This window comes from Anguilla rostrata, chromosome 18, assembly GCF_018555375.3.
Source record: "Anguilla rostrata isolate EN2019 chromosome 18, ASM1855537v3, whole genome shotgun sequence".
Lineage (NCBI taxonomy): Eukaryota > Metazoa > Chordata > Actinopteri > Anguilliformes > Anguillidae > Anguilla > Anguilla rostrata.
The window spans coordinates 26,417,706-26,428,337 of NC_057950.1; positions in this window are offsets into that span (position 1 = coordinate 26,417,706).

Consider the following 10,632-nt stretch of genomic DNA (forward strand, 5'->3'; position numbering starts at 1 on the left):
GGTTCATGAGGCAAAGGAATGTTTTGAGGTGTGCTTGTGTATTTATGCTTTCTAATCCCTATTCAAATTTTGAATTACCTGTGGCAAGAGTACTTTTGAGCCAAAGAGCCAACCTGTCAAGTGAAACTCTTTCATTTTCAATCTGCACACTGTGACTTATGTCACTTTTTTAAAAAAATTTCAGAGATTCTGAAGAGGAAATTTTCTATTTTTATTTCCGTTTCCCATTTTCACTGAGACTAGTTTCATGCATTTGTTTCACCATTGACAGTCACTGACATGTTTCTGCCCTTTTTCAACAAGGGCGGGCATACATTATAGAAGTTGCGAGCTCCCGTTTGTTTTATTCAGATTGGGGAAAAACGTTTGGTCGTAACGTTGCAACTCGCAAGGTTGGTCTCTCTCACCCTTCGTTCGTTTTTTTCATGTTGCCGTTTCCTTTCTTGCGACCATGTTCACTGTTCAGAATGACCTACATCCATGTTAGCTATCGCACGATTTGGAATTCAGATGAAATAGCTTAAATGTTTGTTTTTTTTGTTGTTTTTTTTTCTCAATTTGCTGAGCAATATTATTGTCAGTTAAGTTTAAGTTCCTGAAATTAAACAAATTGTGATTGTTTTTGTGAAAAATTGGCCTAGAAGTCCAAAATGGAACAATGCTAGTTGAATATTTTTCTGCACAAAATGAAACCAGGTCCCTTATGCTATCGTTCTCACTGACCCTGGTCCGAGAGATCCACAGGGTTTGGTGGGCAGGGATCACTGAGCCTGGCCCCGGAGAGCCACAGATTTTGGTGGATGTTGTCCTACACTTAGAATCGGAAGCCAATTTATACCCAGTTGAGCTGAGGAAACTGTAATCAACTACTTTAATGAATAAAATAAGCATCAAGTACCCAGAAAGACCAGCAGAATGGGGACCTCTTCTAAACCAGGGTTATCCCCCTGTCTCGGGTACAGTCAGAGGCCGGGTTAGTCCACTACGCTAGACAGAGTCTGCAGGGCAGCCATCGCAGCGGGTGCTGCAGTGTCTTGCACACTGTAGTAAAGGCCCAAAGCCGAGTTCCCCCTGTTAGGCTCAGTAGGCCCTCTGCTGTGACCGCAGGTGCTGTCGTAGCTTGGCAATATGGACAAGTGCGTGAGTCATCCTTGACTTATGGTTCAAAGCATGAAGCCGCAGGGCTGTGCGCCTTTTGAGGTGCCGAGATTGCGTAGTAGTTGAAAGGGGGGACACTTATATGGTCATGAAGACTGGCCTGGGTCTGGGTCCACTAAGCACATGAGATCCCCCCCCATTGAGTGACACACAATGACACAAACTATCCCTTGAATGGCCCACAGAACATTAAAATATTGTCCAAATGACACAATCAGGCGAACATTGACATATTGACATATTGCGCAAAGAAAAAACACCTATTGGGACTACTTGTGGGAGAAAAATGATTGACTTTGTATTTTGACTGCGTTGGTACCATTGATTGAGACGGGTGGCTAAAAGCCCTGTCCTGGAGCCAACCATGCTGTCGCCATGGAGCAACGTCTCTCAACAAGACCAGGAAGTGAGCTTCAACAGCGGGGCCCCTCCTGGCCCCTTGGTGCTGACTGATCAAAGGTCCCAAAGGCTGTCAGAGAGAGGAGCCAGTGCCTGTGGGGGCCCAAAAAGAGCCATACTTCTTTAGGATACTAGAACTGAAGGACTCGCTCCCTCAATCCCCCCCCCCCCCTGCCTCACCTCAGTGCCAGGTGATTAATTTAAGTGAGCGGTGATTGCCTTTCGGATCACCTCTGGAGCAGGGTCATCACACTGATGGGATTACGCAGGCGGGGGGCGTGTCAGAGTTCAGGCTGGGGCGTGTGTGCAGGAGGACACACGCTGTGAGTGAATCCGCTCTGGGGCACACCGGAGATTAGATCCTCAATTTCACACACCGCGGAGAGCTGGCGAATCATCTCTGGGAGGGGAACCAGGGTGGGTGGGGTTAGGGTTAAGGGTGGGTAGGGAATGAGTTAGGGGTTGCGCAGTCAGTGAACTGGTAAGAGCATGATCAACTGTTCATATTGAGTCAATCATGAACTTAGACCAAGACAAAACCTAACTCTTTTTATATATTTCACCGAAGAACTTGACTTAATTACAGTAGCTGTAGAGAAAAAAACATCTCATTCTTGGCCCATTAACAACCTGGTTCTCTCAGGATGCATTGCATGCAGAAGCTAACCAGGCCCGTTTAATTTAGCAGCTTAGCATGAAAAGAAAGGTTAAGATGTGGCTGCTAGCCCACGGGCGCTAGTTCCGTATCCACCACACCGTCCTGCCCAGACGGATCAGTTTGATTCTGCCAGGGCTCCAGCAGTTGTCTCGAAGATGGATGGTGTTTAAATAATTCCTGAACAGCCCAAAACTTCTGTCAGGCATGCAGTGAATAACCAGCATGCACTGCTACGCAAGACGAGAAAGACGAAATGTAAGCATGTTTTCCTCCCTGGCCCTCCCGTGAAAAGATTAATGCATGTGCAGGAGCAAGATAAGATAATGTACGTCATGCATCGATACAACAGATATATTGCACCCCCTGGATCAGTCTTGTGATGGCTTATCATTGGTTAATCACAGAATCAATCATATTGCTTTTGGCAGGTGGCCAAAAATATGTGGAAGGAAAGCATAAATTCGCCTCAGCTTGACACATGCTCCCATTCAGTGTGACAGTTTTTATCTGACAGCTACATTTCAATCAGCATATTAGAGTGACTGTGCATTGGAGTACTACAGCGTTCTTTCACTTCTGCCCAAAAAAATAAGACGAGTGTTTCCAAATAGCTTTTTGTTGTTTCAGTGAAAAATTAAAGAATCATATGCGTATGAGATTAGCCTGGAGAGGGGCCTTATAAAATTTTTGTTACTCATTCATTAACAATGATCATCAAAGGAAATACAGGAAGATAAAGTGTTTGTATAAATTGCTATCATTAAATACACTATTTGCTATTTGCTATTTCTTTTCAAATTTGAGTAACAAATGTGCGTAACAACTTTCCTACATTGAAGAAATTCACACTAAAGGAAGCGTAGCTTTTGGTTGCTACAGTTGTGTGTTTGTGAAGCAGCTCAGGTTGAGGATCTTGGTTAAAGGTGCAACGGGAACTAAACACACGTCCACGTGGTTAAACACCTTGGCCGCCAGGCTACACTGAGCTTGCCTCAGGTGTCTGTGCGTGATTATTCTTATAAAACAAACCGAGAGTCCACTCGAGAGAATAACTAATGCGGTTATATTACTTTTGCACTCATTCGAGCACCAGCGTGTGTCAGGAGCTTCACATGCCTAGCACACGTGTCGAAACGCCTGTGCATACGGTGTTTGAAATGTGCAAACTGACAAGGGGGAAAGGCTCGCCTTTAATCCTGGCCTGGGGCAGCCTGCTCCAGCTGCTAAGACCGCTTCCCTCCCCCCCCCTCCCCAATACTGAAACCTCCTCCAGAACACCCCACCCCCACCGCCAACCCCACCGACACAAACCTGGCCAAAACGATAGATAAGGCCCAAAGACAAGCCTGCATGATCCTGCCCAGGGGGGAGGGTCGACCGCAGCCTGCCTGCCTGGGGGGTATTAACTAGCGGCTTTCCCGTTTTGCCTTGGGATGAGCAGACAGACAGACCGCGGCTTGCTGTTTTTGGACTGCTGCCACGGGTAACCGTGACTTCCACGGAATTCGGTTACCTTCAGCGGTGTCCCAGAGCGCGCTTACAAGAGGTTCCCGTGTTCACCGCCGCCGGCGCTGACCCCTGAGACAGAGAAGCCGCGTCTGAGGACGGGATGGGACCTGACTCGTACCACGCAACCCGCGGCTGATTGGGGGAGGAGGCTGGGTAATTGCGTGGAGGTGATGCACTGAACTTTAAGATCAGAGGTCGCGTGGATCAGTAGGGGGGCGATGAGCGGTTGATAATCCGCTTTGTGTAATGACCCTGCTCCAAAAGTAAAGAGAAAGATAATCGCTGCTCGCTGGAATTAATCGTTCGCACGGAGGGAAGAGGAGGTCCTTCATAAAAACTCTGTGGGGCACGGTTACCTGAACCAAAGTGGCAGAGAGGCAATGGGGCAGCAGGACGGTGGGCACATAAAGGGCATAGGGCATGCGCGGGGCAGTCCTCAGCGATGCCCTCCAGCTCATTCCTCGCCACTCGCACCCCCCGACCCGAAACAGCCCAAGACTCATGCCGCCAAATTTCCCAACTCTGTCCGAAGTTCACCTCGGTCTTCACCTTCGAGGAATGCGCTCTTTGCCCAAACAGAAGATGAGTGCCGGCTTTCAGGCGTGGCGGATTAGCCCTGTCACTCACGCTCGTACAAAGAGATCCATATCGCTGTTGCGTTTCACAGGCCGCTAAAAACACAGCAGAGATGGCGGATATATTCAGCGACTCCTCTCTGCTCTCGCAGGCCACTGAAGACAATAACAGCATACGTCCCTGTGTCTGAACTCCAGGGCTCAACGAATGTGGCAGGTTTACCAAGTCACTGATTTGGGCTGTTCGTCTTTTGATCTCCCGATCAAAGCTATACATTTTCGGGAGATTACACTTAATTAGTGACGTGATTTAGCATTAAAATGACTGGCTGGCAATAGAGGATTGTAGACACAAATATTTCTCTTTTCCTTTGATTAATGTTTTGGAGTAAGCGTTCTGACCCTTTCTAATTAGGGGCAGTGACAGGCCATTTTTCAGAAAGGGTGCTCTTTGTGCCTCTCCTTAGGCGCCGTGAAAGAGAGAAAACAAAGACAGAGTGACGTCAGAGGGAAGAGGAACCTCCTCTACGTTTTGTTGTCGAAAAGGACGTGTATGACCTTCTCAAACATGCTGTTCTCTTTCCCCTCCCTGCAGCGGTCCCCCAAAGTTTTTAAGGGTTGAGTTTGAACATGACAGCACTCTTTAAAAAAAAAAAGTAAAAAAAAAAAACCTTTTTAATATATGGCTCTTTGGCCGCGGGGTTTGATGTTTGAGAAACTGTCGAAGGTGACACGGAAAGCAAGATGAATAAGCAAAAATCACAGATGCTTGCCTGGCAGTGACGGATTGCCTGAAAATTACCGTTTTCACGTACTGTGCGCGAACATTTGCATCCCCATTCACATTCACAAAAGTGCATCTAATATATACATATGTGTATGCAGTCATGTGTACGTATGTGTGCTTTACTAGATTCTCAATACAGTCTAAATCTGAGAAGCTGGATCTTTACATGTGATTTCTACAGTTACGACTTAAACTGTAAGAGTGGGGCGATGTGGTATGTCATAAGTGCTTTCCCTCCTCGCGCCTGTAAAAAAAAAACTGTAATTTCACTTAAAAATACTGTACAAAGCACTGCAATTTAATGTAATTAGAAGAAGGAGGGGTGACATTACAAAACCACAACACAAAACCACCCTCACTGCGGGCCAACCTCCTTTGAGGAACCTTTTGGGTGGTTGCTTCATATCTGGAGAAAACTGACAGAACATTTCATCTTTTTTAAAATAATTTTAAAAAATAATTTTTCATGTCTATTATGTTCCTCAGGCAAATACACGTGCCTGGCACCATTCAGAAGTTGTGAAATGGCTCATTTGGTTGTAATTTCTGAATGAAGAACATTCAGTAAGAGCCTACATATTACGATCCAATTATCAGTAAGACAATTTTATAAAATGGTCAGGTCATACACAAATCTGAAGGTGGAACAGAAGAAAATGTTCATACTGACTAGCAGCTATTGAGTAGATGATATGAGTTGTCTATTCGTCCCTTCAAAGCCCAAACTGTGGAGTTTGAGTGCCTGACAGTTGTGTTTTGAGCAATGTTTCACAAACCTGATGAGCCACCATTTTATTTCCTTATCACTGGGCTCTTGGGGGATCAAATTAATATTGAAAACAATTTGCCATGGCTTAATTTTCTCAGCTGTTGGTTTTACTATATATAACTGCAGGAGATGTGTTTGTTCTACCTGATTAACTGACTAATCAGCTGGAATGAAAAAGCACCTGTGTTTTGTAGTTGTCCATGACCATGAAATGCACTTTCGTACTTCGCTTTGGATAAAAGCGTCTGCCAAATATATGTAATATGTAATGCATTGCACGCGGTACATCCTTAGGACTCAATCAGGGAAATGGCTGTGCAAGAGGAACTCTGCAGCGATGGAGAGCTGGCTCGGGAGCCTCTGCGTGTCTGAAAGAAGAGCACAGCCTTGGCGTTTCAGCTAAAATAAAAGGCTGCAGTGTTAGCTGCGCGCACACACAAGGAGATCACACTGTCCCCCCTTTTTGCTGGAAATTCCTAAAAGTTCTATTATTTCCTGCCTGGAAGCCCCCGGAGGACCACCTGTATCAAAAATACAGTGTCTGGCCCGACTCGTTTTTCCCTGGGATGTAATTAAAGCATACAGACCATTTTTGTTTCTCCCTTTCTCTGTCTCCCTCTCATTTCATTTCTGCTTATTTTATTTTTCACTTCCCTCCTCCCCCCTTTTCCCCAGTCTGCTACCCCTCCTTTCAAAGTAAGGTTTTCATTAACACCCCCCCCTCCCCTCACCACCACCACCACCCCACCCCACAGCCCTACCGAATATTTCGAGTGTCCATTTGCAATGTATATTTTCAGTCCCCCGAAACAGAAGGAATTACTAAAATATACCAGATCCACACACCAATGCCATTTAGGCTGTGGTTCATAAACAAACAACAGGTGAAGAAAATAGATATGAAGAGGACTGGCACTGGAATGTCATGTGAGAGAGACCACTCTTCTTCCTCGCAGAGAGGTAGAAATGCCCTTATACTATAATCTGCAGTCCATGATTAAAACCTGCTTCTTGGGATGTCTAGCCCTGAAAGCTTTTTTTTTCTTTGTGTGCATGAAAAATACCAGTTTTGCAGTAAGTGTCCAGCTGATATTGGATCCTTTTTCTGCATAAATATCATGACATTGTACCCTAGCTTTTATTATTTTGCATTTTATGCTTACATTAATTACACATTTTAAATATTTATAAATTACATTCCACTGCTTGCCAGGTTTGTTTTCTCTGTTGTTGATGGGCTCCTGCAGAGAATTTTAATATGGTTAATGTGAGTTGGTATGCACGCTTAGCAACACAGAGCTCAGCGCAGAGCATGCTTAGCAACACAGAGCACACAGCAACACAGAGCACGCTTAGCAACACAGAGCTCAGCACAGAGCACGCTTAGCAACACAGAGCTCAGCACAGAGCACAATTAGCAACACAGAGCTTAGCGCAGAGCACGCTTAGCAACACAGAGCTCAGCACAGAGCATGCTTAGCAACACAGAGCACACTTAGCAACACAGAGCACGCTTAGCAACACAGAGCTCAGCGCAGAGCACGCTTAGCAACACAGAGCTCAGCACAGAGCATGCTTAGCAACACAGAGCACACTTAGCAACACAGAGCACGCTTAGCAACACAGAGCTCAGCACAGAGCACGCTTAGCAACACAGAGCTCAGCACAGAGCACAATTAGCAACACAGAGCTCAGCGCAGAGCACGCTTAGCAACACAGAGCTCAGCACAGAGCATGCTTAGCAACACAGAGCACACTTAGCAACACAGAGCACGCTTAGCAACACAGAGCTCAGCGCAGAGCACGCTTAGCAACACAGAGCTCAGCACAGAGCATGCTTAGCAACACAGAGCATACTTAGCAACACAGAGCTCAGAACAGAGCACACTTAGCAACACAGAGCTCAGCACAGAGCATGCTTAGCAGCACAGAACACACTTAGCAACAGAGAACATGCGTAGCAATACAGTGCAATGCATAGCAGCACAAAGTACATGTAACAGCACAGAGCTCAGCACAGAGCACACTTAGCAACACACAGTGCAGTGCATTTCACCCACAGCTCTCAGCTCAAAGTGCACCTTTCATCCAGCCCCAGGAACAAAGCACACGCATCCATCCGCCCTCCCCTCTGCTCACGCCCAGCCGTTCTGCAGGAAAAACGCTGGAGGGAAAGATATCTTTACATTCCTGAACCATGAGCTTGTATCCGACACTTACGTAAAGACAGCACTAACCACATTATAAATGCGTTACAGAGTGTTAGAGGGGCTCCTCTGTACAAATAATCTGACCATAAAAGCCCCTGGGACATGTAAATGTGGATCTTTTCACTATAGACTATATCTACACCTCTGCCCAAGTGGTACGCTTACAATGGGTGCTGTCATACATGCAAGTCACTTAATGTGTACAGAGTCAAATTATTAGGATATGTAATATATACAGCGCAGTTCGTAAGTATTTGGACAGTGACACCTTTTTGTTGTTGTTGCTTGGTACTCTAGCACATTGGATTTGAATTGAAACGATGAAAGATTATATATATTTAACACTTAATGTGCTTGTCAATTATAAATATTTGTTCAAAATGTACATGTATTCAAACACCTTTTACATTTTATTTGTGAAGCATATTTTTTAATCACAATAAGTAAAATCATGAAAAATTCTTGTCAACTACAATGATGTACAAATAACGGGATTTAATAAGAGCAGACAAAGACAAAAACAGACAAAAATGTTGAGCATTTAAATGGACTGAAACCAAGATCATAAAAACGTAGGACTTTAAAATTGAAAAAATGCTCAGATGAACAGATGCGTCTTGTGAATGACGATGTAGGCAAAGTTTGGGGTGGACTGAATGGGAGGGGCTGGATACATAGAGACCACACCCCAGAGTACACTCCCCAGGCCCCTGCACAGCAGCCGCTGTACCCCATTCCTGCATGTCCTCCGCTACCCCTGCCCACGCCCGCTACCCCTGCCCACGCCCGCTAACACAGCCCGTTCGCGAAGTTACCGCCAGCTCAACTGATTTATCGCAGGATGTACAGAAATTTGCTGCCAACATTTTGCAAATTTGCTTTACCATGATCAAGTGACCGTTTATGTGCACGTTACTAGAGATCGTTTTATGTACCAAATGAATGCCAATAAAGTAAGGTGTGAGCGTGTGTGGTAAATGCTCAGAACATTTACTACATTTCCCATAGGGCAACCAACAACCCAGCCTCATAAAAAATGAATAGTCATGAAAAAAAACATTATGAGGGATTTCGAGTGACTGCTTGGAAGAGCTTCAGCCTGTGCATAAGCCCATGTAGCCACACGTACAGAAGTTGTGCCTAATACAGACGGTGAATGGGGGCTCTACCTGTGGAGGGCTCATGGGAGAGAGAGATGTCCCTGCCTGTCACTCCCCTCAGATCCACACCACAAAAACCTGAGCATTTCAAACGTCAGACGCCATTTTTATTCCTTTCCACAATCCCAGGATTTAGACTACAGTTTTGAGAAGAGAGAGATGGAAAACTGGCGCCATCTTCCTGAAAATAAGTGATCCTGTACATTAGTCAGACTGACTGCCATAAAATGAATAATAAAACGGATTAAGCTACAGTATCCTGAAATTTGTTGGCCTAACAGGAATATGAAATACATCAAAGGAATGTGGAGTATCATAAGAGCAGGTATTTTGAATTAGATTTGTACTTACCTCAAAAAAATCCCCACTCTAGAAATTGTCCTGTCAGAGAGAGAAATAACCGTGAAATTTCATTTTCAAACTGTCAAATGAAGGGATTAGTTCAGTTAGCAAGTCTGAAAAATGATGGACTTGACAGCAGTTTTCAAGCAAAAGCCAGGATGTCATTTCGAAAGGCCTAGCTTTGAAGCTATTCTCGCCTTAAAACAAAGCTTCAGCATTCACACAAAGTAATGATGAATTCACCAACAATTAGCACAGAATTAGCAAGAGATTCATTACTGCAATAAAGAGCCAAGCAATTACAGCAAACATTATATTCTAATATAATGTTGGGAAACCAAAATTACAGCTGCTTATGTTCATACAGTGAGGAGAAATTAGATTGCAGATATGTCCTCCACATAGTGGTGCAATTATTATTGTTTATGTATTCATGTTTAAATTAGCATATGCTACTGGCTAATATTTCTGTTATCTCATGAATTACCACATACCAAAGCTGATGTGTGCTTATTCTACCATTGTGTCACTACCTGAACAGAACACAACAGAACATTTTCAGCAATGCAGATTAAATTTGTGTCAAATGTATCACATTTTATTACACAATTTTTGTGGATATGTGGAGTGAAACTGAACTTGAATGTTCACGTCTGATTTCTGTTTAGCATTTAATTAGCCAAAACTGTTCATTTCTCAACTGCAGTGAAGCACTTTGCACTCCTTTCTGTGTAAAGTGACAGGTTTTCATGAGCACTTAAAATGCATTTTGAAGTGTTGATGGATCTGTGAAAACAGCGGACAAGAATCACTGCGCACAACTAGCAGCTCTGTCAGTCCTTTAATGTTTTACTTTCACAGTTCTGCAAAACTATTCCAATAACAGGATGAGGGAGAAGTCAAACAGAAGAGTGCGATGCAGAAGGCAGGCATTTTAAACCTGATCAAGATGGCCGCCTGAATACGGCTGAGAGGGCAGGAGCGTATAGCCAGCGTCAGGCCATGTGACCACTGGAGCAGAAGGAAAGCCGTCTCTCCTACAGATGCACAGCCATGGCTCTCAAC